At 38.9% G+C, this 15,180-nt stretch overlaps 1 long non-coding RNA gene across 5 annotated transcripts in view; it reads right to left on the minus strand.

Annotated features, from left to right (window-relative positions):
- Positions 1-676: 676 nt before the first annotated feature.
- Positions 677-15,180, minus strand: part of LOC126213546 (uncharacterized) — a 422,558-nt gene continuing 408,054 nt past the window's right edge. For all 5 annotated transcript variants that reach the window (XR_007541230.1, XR_007541238.1, XR_007541228.1 and 2 more), the window contains one exon: positions 677-1,008. This is a non-coding gene — a long non-coding RNA (uncharacterized LOC126213546). The remainder of the gene's footprint in view (positions 1,009-15,180) is intronic.

Here is a 15,180-nt window from a genome sequence, read left to right on the forward strand (position 1 = left end):
TCCATTATTAAATATTTGCACATATTCCCTCCTCAGGTGCAATGGACAGGAAGCATGTTGAGCCTATCCCTCTACGATCTGCTGGCTTGACATATTACAACTAAAAACCATTTTACAGCCTTGTTTTGCTGGCTGTTTTAGATTCTAGGTATAGATAGGTTCACCCTTGGTATTGGTTGCAATGGCAGAGTAATTGATGGGGGGGATCTATGTCAACAGCCAGATCAGTTCCTGCCGTCTCTAGAAAGTCTCTAGCAACTGAAGCCACTCAGTGCGGCTTCTGTTGCCAGAGACTGCAGTGTGTGTGTGTGTGTGTGTGTGTGTGTGTGTGTGTGTGTGTGTGTGTGTGTGTGCACGCAACATACTATATGGTGAGTGGCAACTTTCATTTCATAATATTGTTACATTCCATCCTAGATTTTCCATTGTTTGTTTGCTGCACAATTATTCAATTGATGATGCAGATAGCACTTACTGGCAAGTACTGATGTCGAAGACACAGATCTGTAAACCATAGGGAATGGGTCTTGGCGGTGTGACAAATCTCTCGCAAGCTTACCGCAACAGGACGGAAACAGGACATCGTCACGTGCCACAGAAGTGAGTGAGAATCCTGTGAATATTTCAATTCTGTAGGGTATGTACCCTGGCAGTGGGAAGCTATAAAGAAGCACAATTTTTAATTTTCAATCTTTTATTTAAAAATTAACAATCAGTAACTTTCTGAATTGCACCCATGATGGCATTCGTGATAAGGCACTTTGTCTCTGCCTTCAATTTTCTATTTTTAGTTGTAATCACCTCAGCTGCAACATATTGGCTCAACTTGCCATCCTCATTGCTGTTTGTTTGCCTCGCAGCATTGACAATGTGCTGCTTACCAGGACATCTTTGGGGTGCTTCTTGGAAGTGGCATAGTGCCCCACTTTGGATAATTCTGGTGAGCACTGAGGGGTAGATGGAGAACTGTTCTCAACTGCACACCCCACTGTAAATGTCTCTTGAGTACTAGGAAAAAAAAAGGAATTTATTAAATATTGCACTGTAAACATGTTATAACATTACAATTAAAATTCATTGTGCCAAATACAATAGACTGTATAAAATTATTGGTGTAAATAACATGGATGTTGCAACCACTGGCTTGCTGCAATAAATTTATATAATAATATGAAGAGGTCAGCGTTGAATCTCTTTCCTATTTTCTATAAAGAAAAACACTGAAGAAGTCTGTGATATTATAAATCAACATTATGGTGACGCAGTGGGCAAAGTAACAAAGCAAAACTCTACTGACACAATCATTGGAAGTACTCCTCGTGAGAAAATTCTCTCTTTCTCTCAACAAATGAATCTGAACTAACAAAAATACATCGATTAAAAAACAAAAATACTTACAGATGAGATGTTATATCTACTAGACTGCAACTAGACTGCAATGGGTGGTAAAGCCTCTAACTTTTTTTAATAAATTTAGCCACGGTTGTAAGATTATTCCTGACATGTTTAAGAAAGAGTAAGGTGATCCCCATTTCCAAAGAGCAGCAAGAAATATCCAGGAAATTACCAAACAACAACTATTACACCTGTCTCGTCTAAAATAATAGAATGTGCAATTAATAACAATATGTCTAGAAACATACCACAAACTTTCTTTTGTCAATCTAGTGCCGTAGTTGAATACAGTAGAAATTCAGCTGTTGCTGTACTGCTGGATCTACCTGTGCTAAATCCGTGCTAGGCATCAATCAGAATATGGCATTTTTTCTTTACTAAGAAAGTTTGTGGTATGTTTCTAGACTTTTCAAAAGCCTTTTGATTGTGTATGTATTAACATAAAAAGTCACCATGCTGTATTGTTAAACAGAAATATCCAGAACTATAACAAAATTTAAAAAAACATATTGAAGGAAATTGGGTCAACTTAACTGACGAAGAGCCTGTAAAAGCAAAATGCCTTCTATGCAACTGTTTGCCAAACTACATAAAGATAATAGAAAACATGTCCACTTTCACATTAAAAAATAAACTAAAATGTCACTTATTTAAAATTTTACGTGCAGCGTACCTTGAAGCAAAAAATTAATGTAATGTTTCATATGTAACTTTTCAAATATGTAAAAAACCATGAAGAATAAAGTGATTTAAATCTTTGTTAATTATGTACGTATTTCAGAGGTTATTTTCCAAGATGTAAGCACATAGTTAAGTATTTTTTAAATTTCTAATGTCAAATATCACCGTGACAGGACTTGGAAAATCGAAGCAGAAGATATGATGTGTTGCCATAGCAATCAGGAATAACAAGACAAGAGAACTGTTTCATGTAATTGAATTAAGTCCCAAACTTAAATAAAAAATTTTGTGAATGCAACACAGTGGACGACGTACGAAAGTAATAATGTTAAAAGAATGAAAAGAAGACCTCGATGTATTAAGACTAAGAAGACATGCAACGAGAATAATTCAACTAAGAAGATTCGGTGTGAGGAGTGTCCAGCTCCCACACGCATCGCAGGGATGCAGATGCAGAGACAACATCCGACGTCACCGGCACCAGTTGCTGCTAACCGGTGCTGATTCTACATCCGCACACCGATGCAGACACGAAAACCAGCAACCGATGCCACCGGCACCAGTTATTGTTCACCGGTGCTGATTCCACACCTGCTCATCCATGCAGCCTAAACTCACACCGGGTAAGCGGAAAATAATAATTGTTCGAGTACAGAGTCGAAGAAACTGGTCACTAGACTGTATTAGTGTAGCTACAATGCTTAGAGTTAATTCGTTAAATGATCACCTGATCAAAAACTAAGAAAAATATGGATAATACACAGAGAATCGGGGAAACTTCAGAACCAGCCATAACAATGAAAGTGAGTGAGGAGGTGCCAGACTGGTCTGAATTAGTGAATTTGATTAAAACTTTAAATGATAAAATAGATGACCAAAGTGCAGATTCAGCAGCTTCAAGAAACAAATTGACTGCTCAAAATACTTCTTTAAGAAAGGAACTAAATAAAACTTTAACTGCTCAAAGTTAATTTAGACTCAGTAAATACTCAAATGATAAAATAGATGACCAGGGTGCTTCTTTGAGAAAGGAAATAAGTGCAACTTCCAGTGAAAAACTTGGTGCACAGATTGCTAAATTAAGTAGAGAAATAGACACAGTGATGAAATCACAAAATTCTAAATTGGATGCTCGAAGTGAGATTTTGAATAAAAACCTAGACTTAATAACTCAATGGATTCTGAATTAAAGGATCAGTATGAAACTTTAAATATTCAGATGACAAACATAGGTCTGTTGAACATCAGAGTAGACACTCAAAGCAAAGAATCTAGTAATCGATGTGAAGACATGGCTGCTTTGGAAACTGAATTTGATGCCAAATGTAATAATGTAGAATCGAAACCTATTGGAAACTTAGAATCTTTAAAAGACGTGTACAATAATGTAACACAAGGTTTAAGTACTTCGAAAGAGAGACATCAGTCTAAGGAATTAATGTCGATTATTCAATAGCAAATTTCAGGTGGCAGTACACGAGTAAATAATGTAGGATGAAATTTCAAAGAGAATATATCCAGCTTTGTTATTAGAAGTGTATGTAGCTTGGAGGAACCATTTTAAGAAATGATAGATCGAGGAGTTGCCACGAGAGTAACCTCCTGAACATTTCGACTATTGCTTCTTCTGAAATTAATAAGACCAGCAAGGTTATAGGTGACTTGTGGAAAGGATTCAAATTTATCCAGGATAGGGTAGAAAATGGAATAACTTTACCTGATGCTGTGTTACCTAGTTAAGTGGTGATTGTTTTGCCGTGGGGGGGGGGGGGGACTTCCACACAAAATTAAGCGAGAATTACTGGTTTGCACTTGCTCAAGTGAAGTTAATACCAGATCCATGGGATCCGGGCGGAGTCACATTTATCCCGCAGGGACGTTAACGTTCTGTGTTAACGGGCGGAGTGACGACTGTCGGATCCCGAGTTGTTTTCGGCGTTTCTTCCGAAATAGTTTTCCTGCACTGAATTCCCTTCAAATCTTACACGATTCTGTAGTTTATTACTGAATTCTGAAACTATCCTATAATTTTCGTATTTAGCAAATTGGATATAAACATAACTTAAAGACTGGCGTAAGAGAACCACGGAAAAAACAGTGATCTCTAGACATGAAATGAAAAGAGTAGAATATTATATTTATGGATAATGTAATATAATGTGACGGACAGAACAAATATTTTATTGTAGTGTATAATTTTTTATTTTGCATAGAATACTTTATACCTTTTATGAGATACGATATAGACTGGGGTTTGTATCGATTCTGAAAGGGGCTGGGTAGTGTAGGTACAAGCATGATTTAAACTAACAGATAAATCACGAATGACACAAAACACACATCACACCTTTCAAACAACCCTCGCAAACAAGTGTGTGTGTGATTCTTTGACACTGCTATTTCCACAGGGTTGCTAAGATTTTCTTCGGGGGCCTTAAAGGTTACGGTGGGAATGTAGGAACCTCCTCCAGCTTGTCACTCGAGAACCGGCGAGGTAGGGGTCCTGGGGAAGGGGGTTGGGAAGGTTTCCCATCTCTGGGGCTGTCTTCTTTCTCTTCTTCGATCTTAGCAACCACATCTATTTTTTTTCCTTTCTTACTTCTCGTTTGAGGACCTATCTATTTGTCCCTTTTTCTATATGCATCTACTTCCATTGCAGAAGTCCTTCCTGGTTTCTAATAACCTACAAATTACTTCAAATAAGTAGGCCAACAATCAGGCTACACACACACACACACACACACACACACACACACACACACACACACACACACACGAAGATACACGGGTACACAAACAATGAAACTACGGACTAGAAACCTGTCAAAAGGTGAGAACCATCCAGTGTTGGAGAGAGAAGGTATGTGTACAGCAGGAAATATGCACATATTGTTGTTTATTGTGCCGGTAGTACATTACATGTATATATATAGGAAAATATACAGGGTGGTCCATCTCAAGTTTCGGATGAGATTATCTCGAAAACTGTACATCAGGTAAAAAATAGTGGGAAAGACAGGTTCGTAACGTCTAAGGGGGACATCATCAAATGATACTACACGTGACCTCCAGCTCCCGTCCCTTTGGGTGGGGTGGAGGACAACTTTTAAATCTTAAATGGAAACACCCATTTTTTATTGTAGATTCGGATTCGCCATAAAAAAGTAATCGAGTTTTGTCTGAAACATTTTTAAACCATTGACAGATGGTGCTAAAATCGAGAAAAAAGTAAAATTGTGGAAGAACTCTCATTTAGAATTGTGCGAGAAAGATGCATCAAATCGATAAAAAATGTGCACCAGTTCTTTCGTTACACCAAATTAAGCTATTGTTGTACAAGATGTACTGTATCCTACTTTTAGCGTTCCCCAGGAACAATGATATTGACATAGTAGAATGATGTTCCCATGGGGTGCTTCATTAGTGAGTCCCCTTGCCTCTCACAATTTGGGGTGCTTAAATAATGAAATTATCCACGAAGACATTGTTCAAAATCATCCCCATTTGCTCCAATGCATAAAGTCAATCGTCTGCGTAAGATGTCCACAGTTTTGAGCAGCACATCCCGTGGTATGGCTACACACGCTATTCAAATGCGTTGCTCCGTATGGTTTCGCGTTGTGGGCTCTTTTTCATTAACAATATTTTTTAAATAACCTCACAAGAAAAAAATCAGGAGATGTTAGGTCTGGTGAATGTGGAGGCCACTGAATTGGTCCACCGCATCCTATCCATCGACCAGGGTACCGCACATTTAAAACGTTCTGCAAATTTTTAGCATAATGGTGAGCTGCTCCGTCCTGTTGGTACCACATTTGTTGCCTAGTTTCTAAATCAACATCTTCCATTAGCTCCAACATATCATCACAGAGAAGTTGTAAACAAGATTCCCCAGTAACATTTTGGTCAAAAAAAATACGGTCCTACCAAGTTACTGTTTCAAATTCCACACCAGACCATGAACGACCATTTGTGTTTATTGTCAATGGGTCTGCGTGGATTGACAGGGGACCAATAATGACAATCATGATTATTTAATTCGCCATTGTTTTTGAATGTGGCTTCATCAGAGAACATAACTTACCTAAAAAAAGTCATTGCCACCTATTATTTCCAAGGCCCATTGGCACAAATGCAAGCGTATTTGCGTATCTTTTTGCATCAAGGCCTCTGTGAGTGTAATATGATACACATGATATTTATGTGCCTTCAAAATCCTCAAAGCAGTTGATTTCGATATTCCAGTTTGTGTCTGAATTGCACAACTACCCGTTTCAGGATCCAGTTGAACACGGGCGAGAATGGTAGGGTACGAGCATAATTTTCATTGTAATCGCGATAACGAGGTGGACGGTGCATGTATCCATTTCGAGCACATCGAGTGCAATTTCGAATAATATTTTCGCTTGGATGTCACCCGTTTGGGAAATGATCTGCATACAATTATGCATCTGCAGCGTAATTGTTATGGCATCCACCTAAAATTAACATCATATCAACAATCTCTGTAGGAGGATAAGTGAGCCATGTTTCGCTAAAGAATAATTTACTTTCATCAGTTGATGTTTAAGGTTCACAATCTGAAAGTGAAGTGACTTCTGATCACATTACACCGACCTTTATATTGAGCCATAGTTCCCAGTTTGGCCATGGTAGCGCCACAGTCAGGTGAGTAATGAAATTGTAAAGAGTTCCGTAACGAGATTTTAATACCATTCTGCCTCCCTCCATCAAATACTGTGGAAAAAAAAAAAAAAGCTTAATTTGGCATAATGAAAGAATGGGTGCACATTTTGTATCTATTTCATGCATCGCCCTCGGATCATTCTAAATAAATCTGAGTTCTTCCCAATTTTAATTTTTCTCGATTTCAGCGCCATCTGTCAATGGTTTAAAAATGTTTCAGACAAAACTTGATTACTTTTTTATGGAGAATACAAATCTGCAATAAAAAATTGGTGTTTCCATTTAAGATTTGAAAGCTGCCCCACACCCCACTGAAGGGGGAGGCGGCTGTGGATCACGTGTAGTATCATTTTATGTCCTCCTCTGATCTTACGAACATGTTTTATCCACTGTTTTTACTCGATAATTTTGGAGATAATCTCATCCGAAACTTCCGATGGACCACCCTGTATATATACATATAACTAGAAGGATTCTATGTCAAGTAGTTAGGGAGGCGGGAGTAAGGAAAGAGCATAAACCTGAGAGGAATCGATTGTGATAATTGTTAAGTTATGCCGAGTCGGAGTATAGGTAGACATAGTATCTGTTAAGAGTAAAGAAGTCGAAAGTAGAGGAGGACTCCAGGGACTAAATGAAGTATCAAGAAGTAAGAGTGAAGTGTAAAATAGATTATGTGGTTGTTAAATTAACTTTACTGCAGATGTATTTTATCGAGTCTAATGCGAGACGAATCGGTTGACTTGTATACATTCAAATATTGATGTGGGAAATGGAGAATATGTTATTTGTGGAAGCTGGAATGTACCAAGACTGAACTAAAAGTATTCATTGAGTACTAAATTATTTCAAAAGTAGAGAGGTAGAGAGAGAGAGAGAGAGAGAGAGAGAGAGAGAGAGAGAGTCACAAATTCCTGTTAACCAGCAGTATTCTTTGAAGAAGAAGGTTTTGGAGATCGACGGAGCCGGCAATCTAGAGAAGAAGATCGGCTGTACATATCAAGTAAGTCAACCTACGACAGATAGGTGTGAATTTTTGCAATCCAACTTCACATTGCTTTTGATCGTTTAAGGCATTAGAGTATGTTACAAACAAATAAATTGCTCAGCAGTTCCTGTTAAAGATCATTGACATTACCTCTTCTGAAACTGATACAGGAGCATCTCTGCAAACTACTACATACAGTGATGTATCAGATTTTTCAAAAAGTCTAGTGGATCCTTCTGCACAATAAACCACAAAAAATGCTTTCAGTCCACCATTCTGCCTTACATGTATTTGGGGTATTTTAAGTTAATTTCATTTATTACTACCAGTGTGCTTGCATCAAAGTTTCCACTACTTTGCATTTGACATGTGAATGTTTTCACTCACAGAAATGACATGAGGAGCACACACAAAGTGGAAGCATAGTATTTGAAAGCACTAGCACATCATCGCACAAATCAACAATTTCTACACTAAGTGGACGTGACCAAACCCTGTGAAGTATATTTTTAGTATCAGAAATTAACTGTTGATATCAATGTAGATTCCTGCAACAGTATACGCTTATCTTACAGAATGCAGAAAGCGTTTAATGACAGAGTGACAAAAATTAATTCTCACGACAGAGAGTGGGATATTTGTCAGCAGTTTTCTAGGCACTATGTGGCCTTTCAAATACGCCAATAGGTCAAACCACCACACGCTTGGTTTATGGGTGGTCCCGCCTGAGCTACTGCGCATTTTTTCCCACATCTTTTTGAGTTCAGCTGAATAATGCAAATGTAAGGAGGCTAAGCATGCTTCACATTCCTCGTTCGTCGCACCAGACACAACTTTCCTCACTTTTTCTCCTATTCTGGCCAAGCTTTCCTTACTGGCGTGCCGAAATAATACAGCTACAGAACCAAAGGCGTGTGCTACTTTCACCAATTTATGTGATATATATACACACACACACACACGTCTATCAAAAGTAAAATTATAAGCACATTAACTTGTATAAACTCAGAATGAAACATTTGTAGATCTGTAGATTGCCTTATTGTGGTACAAAATATCTGTTAGGTCATAGCGACACCTTTGGTTGCTGTATTCTTCAATTATCACTTGAAAGCTCTTTTTATTCCATTCCATAGCTACAATAAGAAGCTATCATTAGATATAGAGCTTTCTTTCAACAGGGATACAAAAGTATGCAATTTCATTTGTTTCATTAATATATTTTTAAGCTACTGCTTACTGAAAAAATACCCACGATACTATGCGGAATTATCTAATCAATCCGTGTGTTTTGACTGCTAAGGAAAACAGTAACTAGTAGAAAGCCTGCTCGCAAGGCTGCGTTCTGTACACACACGGAGGCACTGCCTCTACTGCACACACACAGACACACGACAGAACAGAACAGAACAGATGCCACCTGCATTAACAGAACCTCTCCTACTTCAACCTGGCAGATGAACAGTCTGCTAAAATCATAGCTTTGCCCGTTTTGCTGCTAGATAGCATTTCAGCCACACCTCACTTTTACACCTTCGGTGTGTCGTGTAATACAGATTTAAGGACCTGGATTTTGCTGATAATATTGTTCTGTTGACAGAAACACAACCCAGTTTACAACTAATAGTTACCGAGTTGGGTAGAGAGACCATTTCTTTAGGACTGAAAAGAAATAGTGATGAAACAAAAACAATATGCGTAACAAGTGGAAATGTACCTACGCAACTTCTAGTGCAACAGAAGGTACTGCAAGTTGTTGACCAATTTCCATATCTCATCAGTTTTATCTGTAAGTAATGGGACAGCCATATGCACATAAACAGATGGCAGTATCATTGCATATGCAAGGTATACAACGGCAGTACAACAGGGAGCTGTCATGTGCACTCAGGTGAGTCATACAAAAAGATTTCCAACACAACTATGCTCACACGGCGGGAATTAACGGACTGTGGATGCGGAATGCTAGTCGGAGATGGACACGTGGAACATTCCATTTCGGAAATTATCAGATAATTCAATATTCCGAGATACACAGTGTCAAGAATACCAAATTTCGTGCTTTACCTCTCACTACGGACAACGCAGTGGCTGACGGCCTCCATTTAACGACCGAGAGCAGTGGTGCTGCGTGGAGTTGCCAGTGCTAAGAAACAAGCAACACTGTGTGAAATAACCGCAGAAATAGGTGGGACTTACGACAAACACGCCTGTTAGGAGAGTGCAGTGAAATCTCGTATTAATTGCTACAGCAACAGACGAATGATGCGAGTGCCTCTGCTAACAGCACGACATCGACTGCAGCACCTCTCCTGAGCTCGTGACTAACGGTTGGATCCTAGGTGACTAGAAAATCTAGACCTGGTGAGATGGGCCCCAATTTCAGATGGTAAGAGCTGACGGTAGGGTTCAAGCGTGGTGCAGAACCCACGAAGTCTCGGTCGTGACTCCATAATGTTGTGGGCTGTGTTTACATGGAATGGACTGTAGTCCTGTGGTCCAACTCAACTAGTCGTTGACTGTAAATAGTTTTACTTCAATACTTTGAGACCACCTGCAGCTATACATGGACTTCATTTTCCCAAACAAAGACGGAATGACAATTCGCCATGTCAATTGGTCACAATTGTTTGTGATTGGTTTGAAGAACATTCTGAACAAATCGAGTGAATGACTTGAATACCAAGATTGCCTAACACGAATCTCATCGAACATTCATGTGACAGTTCTCCACAAAATCCTGCACTGGCAATACTTTGGTGAACACAGACAGCTATTGAGGCAGCTTGGCTCATTACTACTGTGGGATGCTTCGAACGATTTGTCAAGTCCGTGCCATGTCAAATTGCTGCACTATGCCGGACAAAATCAGGCTCGAGAAGATATTACGAGGAATTCCGTGACTTGTCACTTCAGTGTAGTGGAGGTGTAGATGCAGACATCACTAGCTGAATTGGGAAGGGCTTCTGCAGTCTTCCACCCAATCTGATCTATACAGGAATTAAGACTCTAGAAGTACTTATACTAAGCTACACGTCCATTCCTGTCTATCATCCTAGTGACGGCCAGGCACGGGTGCGGAACCTAGGAAATGTCAACAAAATTGACACAAGAATTAAGTGTTTCTCACCGATGACACTCGGGGTAAATTTTTTATATTAGCCATCGTGACCATGTTTCACAGGGTTGTCCGCACAGCCCAAACAATACCACTGCTGAAAGAAGAATGACACTTGTGGGCCATGTTCTATGCCTGAAGGATGGTAGAATCCCCAAATCTTCAGTGGTGTGGAAACTAACAGATGGCTGCAGAAATAGGGGAAAACCTTTAATCACCTGGAAACTAATTTTTGCAAAGGATCTTCAATGTGTGGACCCAAACTGGGAAGCAGCTGTAAAGCTGGCAGTTGATCAAGTTTGCTGCAGGAAACCTGCTGCCCAAAATGCTACTAATCACCTGTAAAGTAAACACATATTTGAAGTTGTTTTATACATGGCAGTCTGATTCATTAAAGCAGGGGTAGTGAACCTTTTTTACCTACCATCCACTTTTGTATCACTGCAACGTTTTCCTAGCTGCGGGAACTTCCCGCAACGTGCTGCATAAAATGTGTGCGAGACTGCGCTCCCCACTTGCACAATGCGAACATAGCAGACCATTTGCCTATCGTCCGGCAAAACAGTGCCACTGTGGGTCATGCTTGCACGCCTCAGGAAGGGTATGTCACGCACACTGCAGCAATTTGCTTGAGGGCGCTTGTAGTGGGAAAGTCAACCGAGTAGCAGGAAAATACCAGATGACAGCTGCAGTATTTTTTTCGCATGCACGGGCAATAAGACTACGTAATTCTTCTGATCTGATTATTCACCAGAAATGTCAGATGACTGATTCTCTGCCTCAGACAGTGAGCAACTTATCAAATTGGTATCCAAACGGCATATTTCGTGGAACGCAGCTGACACCGGGATGAGAAACTAGATGCAAAATGAGTTAATTTGGGGAGAAATCTGAAGAAAACTGAATGAAACATGTAAGAAGAAGTGTCTTTGATTATGTCCAATATAAAACATCAGTAAATTCACATGTACTGAGCTTTAACCACCATTATAATGAGTTGGATGTTGTTACTGTGATTAAGACTGAATGACTTAAAATTCGGCCCACCGAAGTAATCAGTGAATCTGTTCCTCACCGTGAATCCCTTAGCTTTGACATACCCATCAACACCTATCCAGGGCATCATATCATCCATGAGCAGTGCATTAATTTCAGACACATTTGAGTGATAAGGCAGTGGGAACTGCTACTCTTCTCCATCGCCTTGCAACTGCTTTGTTATTAAAATGTTATTCGATCCTTCACAACACACGGAGATTTGCGTCAATGCTTTGCACTTTCTGAATACTCTTCCCAATAATACACCGTCTCCTTCCTTTTAGACTGCACACTCCACTGCACGTTTTGCGCTTGCTGTCCCACTACTAATGTTGCGCTGCAGTCCACTGTCCTGTAATACCAAAATGTTCATTGCAGCACGCTTGAACTCGTGTGGCGTCAATGAACCACAAAATACTACTCTCATCTAAAGAAAACTGTAGCACCCACACACTTCCAACAAACTGTTAAAATGTTTTCAAATCTTTCCAAAAATTTTTCTTGCTCTGATCTCCCATAAAAAAATGTAATGTGAAAAAGTTTGTCAAATAGTACATTTCAGATACTGGTTTGCTAAAATTTCCAACTCACACATTTTAATTTATTACTTCACTGTTACTAACTCTATTGGCCAGAAAGTTTCCACCCGTTATCAACATGTGATACTGAAGCCAGTTATGAAATTCTGTTGTACAACACCTAGTTTGGGAGGTATGGCATGATATATTAATTATTCAAAAAACAGTCTTAATCGCATTTATAATTATTATACTGCCAACCGGTTTCAACCTAGGAGTCATCATCTGGGCATTTACACTGTGAAATTATAGATATCCATGAGAAAGACTATTATACAACAGCTAAAATTACGTAAATTTAAAATATGTTACCCATTGGTCGATTGCTGGTGGTGTCACTACTGTCTACATAACGGCAGGAAACTATGCGAGACTAACCCTTCGTATGAGCTTAAATAGTGTGCTGACACCATGTGAATAGACGGCAACACCCCCAGTGGCGATCAATGGTATTTAATACAGTTTATTATATGTAATTACTAGTCACCTTGGTTTAACATAAATTTATCTTACAGTAAACAACAGAAGACGGAACCATTTCATTTAAAAAGAGTTACAATTATAGTGTTAATTATGAAATAACAACAAATATTCCGTAGTCAACTCGTAAACGTATATTACATTATGTGCCATAATATAAATTAAAGCAATTTGTGACACACAAAAACTGGAGTCATGTTGTATTATAATATATCCATTCATACATTTACGTAGAAAACATTTTAGTCAATTTACTAAAACGGCTAATATGGAAGGACTACAAAGCCCTCTACTCCCTGTGGTGGGGGCGCCGTTGTCACTGATTACAAAGCGTGTATCTAGTCTGTGTAGCGAGGACGCCGTCGTCATGGCAGTAGCTGGTGTGTTCAAACGGTGTTATTAATGTGTGATTAGTATGATTAATCGTTGCTTCATCTCTACAACCATGCTGTCCAAAAATTGTGATACATATTTATTAGCGTGAAAAGCAGCACAAAATTTTCATTGTGTTAATGAAAGACGTAAGAAGGTAGTTCTCATATCACAATCATGTACAGCTGTTTAATTATAAAATTCACAACTTTCAATTTTTTATGTTTGTACATGCACTGCCCCGCGCCTAGAAAAACATTTCACTCAGTGTCCTGCAGCCCACTTTGGGCAGCAAAAGACAAGCGCATTCCACAGGTGATAAATTGTTCCACATCTAGGAAAATGTAGCTTTATTATTGAAATTTTCTAACCATCGACCATTCCACAGTAATGATTATTTCTAAAGTGGGGAAGTAACTTCGTGTTATAAAATTTATAAAGCAGAGTTACATCAAGTTGAAGAATAAATTAATAATAATTACTAACCTAATATTTTTTTCAAAGTTTTGTGAAACCCTAAAGTAAATATTTTAACCTCCACCTGTCTACTGCCCGCTATGAAGGCTCAGACGCCCAATAGTGGGTGCTACGGACCAAGTTGACCATCAGTGCTAATTAATAATGTTTTCTCACAAGCAGTGTCAAGTGCCGTGTAAGTAACAGAAACTCTTGTATGCAGAAAAAACGTGCTTGAAGGCATAACTAGTTAAAACTTGTTCATTGGTTACCATTTACTGTCCACCCACTGGCTGCGTGTAACTCAACACAGAAAGGATGTCAACATATTAGTTTCACGAAACAAGTGAAGTGCATGGATGTTACTTTGCAAGTTTCAGCTGAGGATACCAGCACCATCCAAACAGTCTGGCCCACAAGTAGCTTGAAAACGGCTCAGCAGTGAGTATTTCATAAGCAATGTCTAAATTCTTTGATATTACCTGCATGACATAATGAAAACACTACTGTCACTATAAAATTAAGGGTTTTCTTTTTTTTACAATTTACAGATGAGAAAATTAACTACGCTACAAAGTGTTACACTAGTTTTGGGGGATGTGGGAAAGACCACAAATTCTGGCACAGGAGGCAAGAAATTATACATCAAAATCACAAGCTTTCTATTAACAATGAAGCCCACTACAAAAAAAGAAGCTGTTTTTGCAGAAGTTCATAAGAAAAAAAGAAGCTGTTTTAGCAGTTCATAAGAAAAAAAGATTCTTTTTTCTTCAAAATAACTTCTTGGACATAGCACATGCATATGCTTTTTGCTTTGCTATTGTAAAATACAGCCCACTGTTGATTAACCAACAACTGAAAGGAGAGCCGAAGTTCACCCATGGAACTGAGCAACAGTTATTTGAGAATAGCAGGATCTAAGAGTGTACTGAATAATGAAATTTAACAATTAAGTAAGTTATATATTTTCATACAAATAAAATTTACGCGATCAGATAACTAAACTTTGTTTCCTCATTCATACAAATCAATGTGTGTACCGTTAATAGCACGGATAATGCCTAGTCGGAATTCCATTTCTCTCCACGTACGATTCAAGATCTCAAGTGGATTGGAAATGTATGCCTTCAATTCCCATAGGTCTCTAGCCCTGGTTCAATATACCGCATCCTTCACAAAACCTCAGGAAAAAAATAGTTGTGTAAGGTCAGGGGATCGTGGTGCACTTCAAGTTGGACCATCTCGTCCAATCCATCTACCCGGAAACTTTTTATATAGAAATTGAAGTACATTTAGGGGCCAGTGGAGTGGTGCCATGTCTTACTGGAATATGACACCAGGCTGCAGGTGTCACAATTGTGGCTCAGTAAACTCTTGCAGCATGTCCA

The sequence above is a fragment of the Schistocerca nitens genome, chromosome 11, assembly GCF_023898315.1.
Source record: "Schistocerca nitens isolate TAMUIC-IGC-003100 chromosome 11, iqSchNite1.1, whole genome shotgun sequence".
Taxonomy (NCBI): Eukaryota; Metazoa; Arthropoda; class Insecta; order Orthoptera; family Acrididae; genus Schistocerca; species Schistocerca nitens.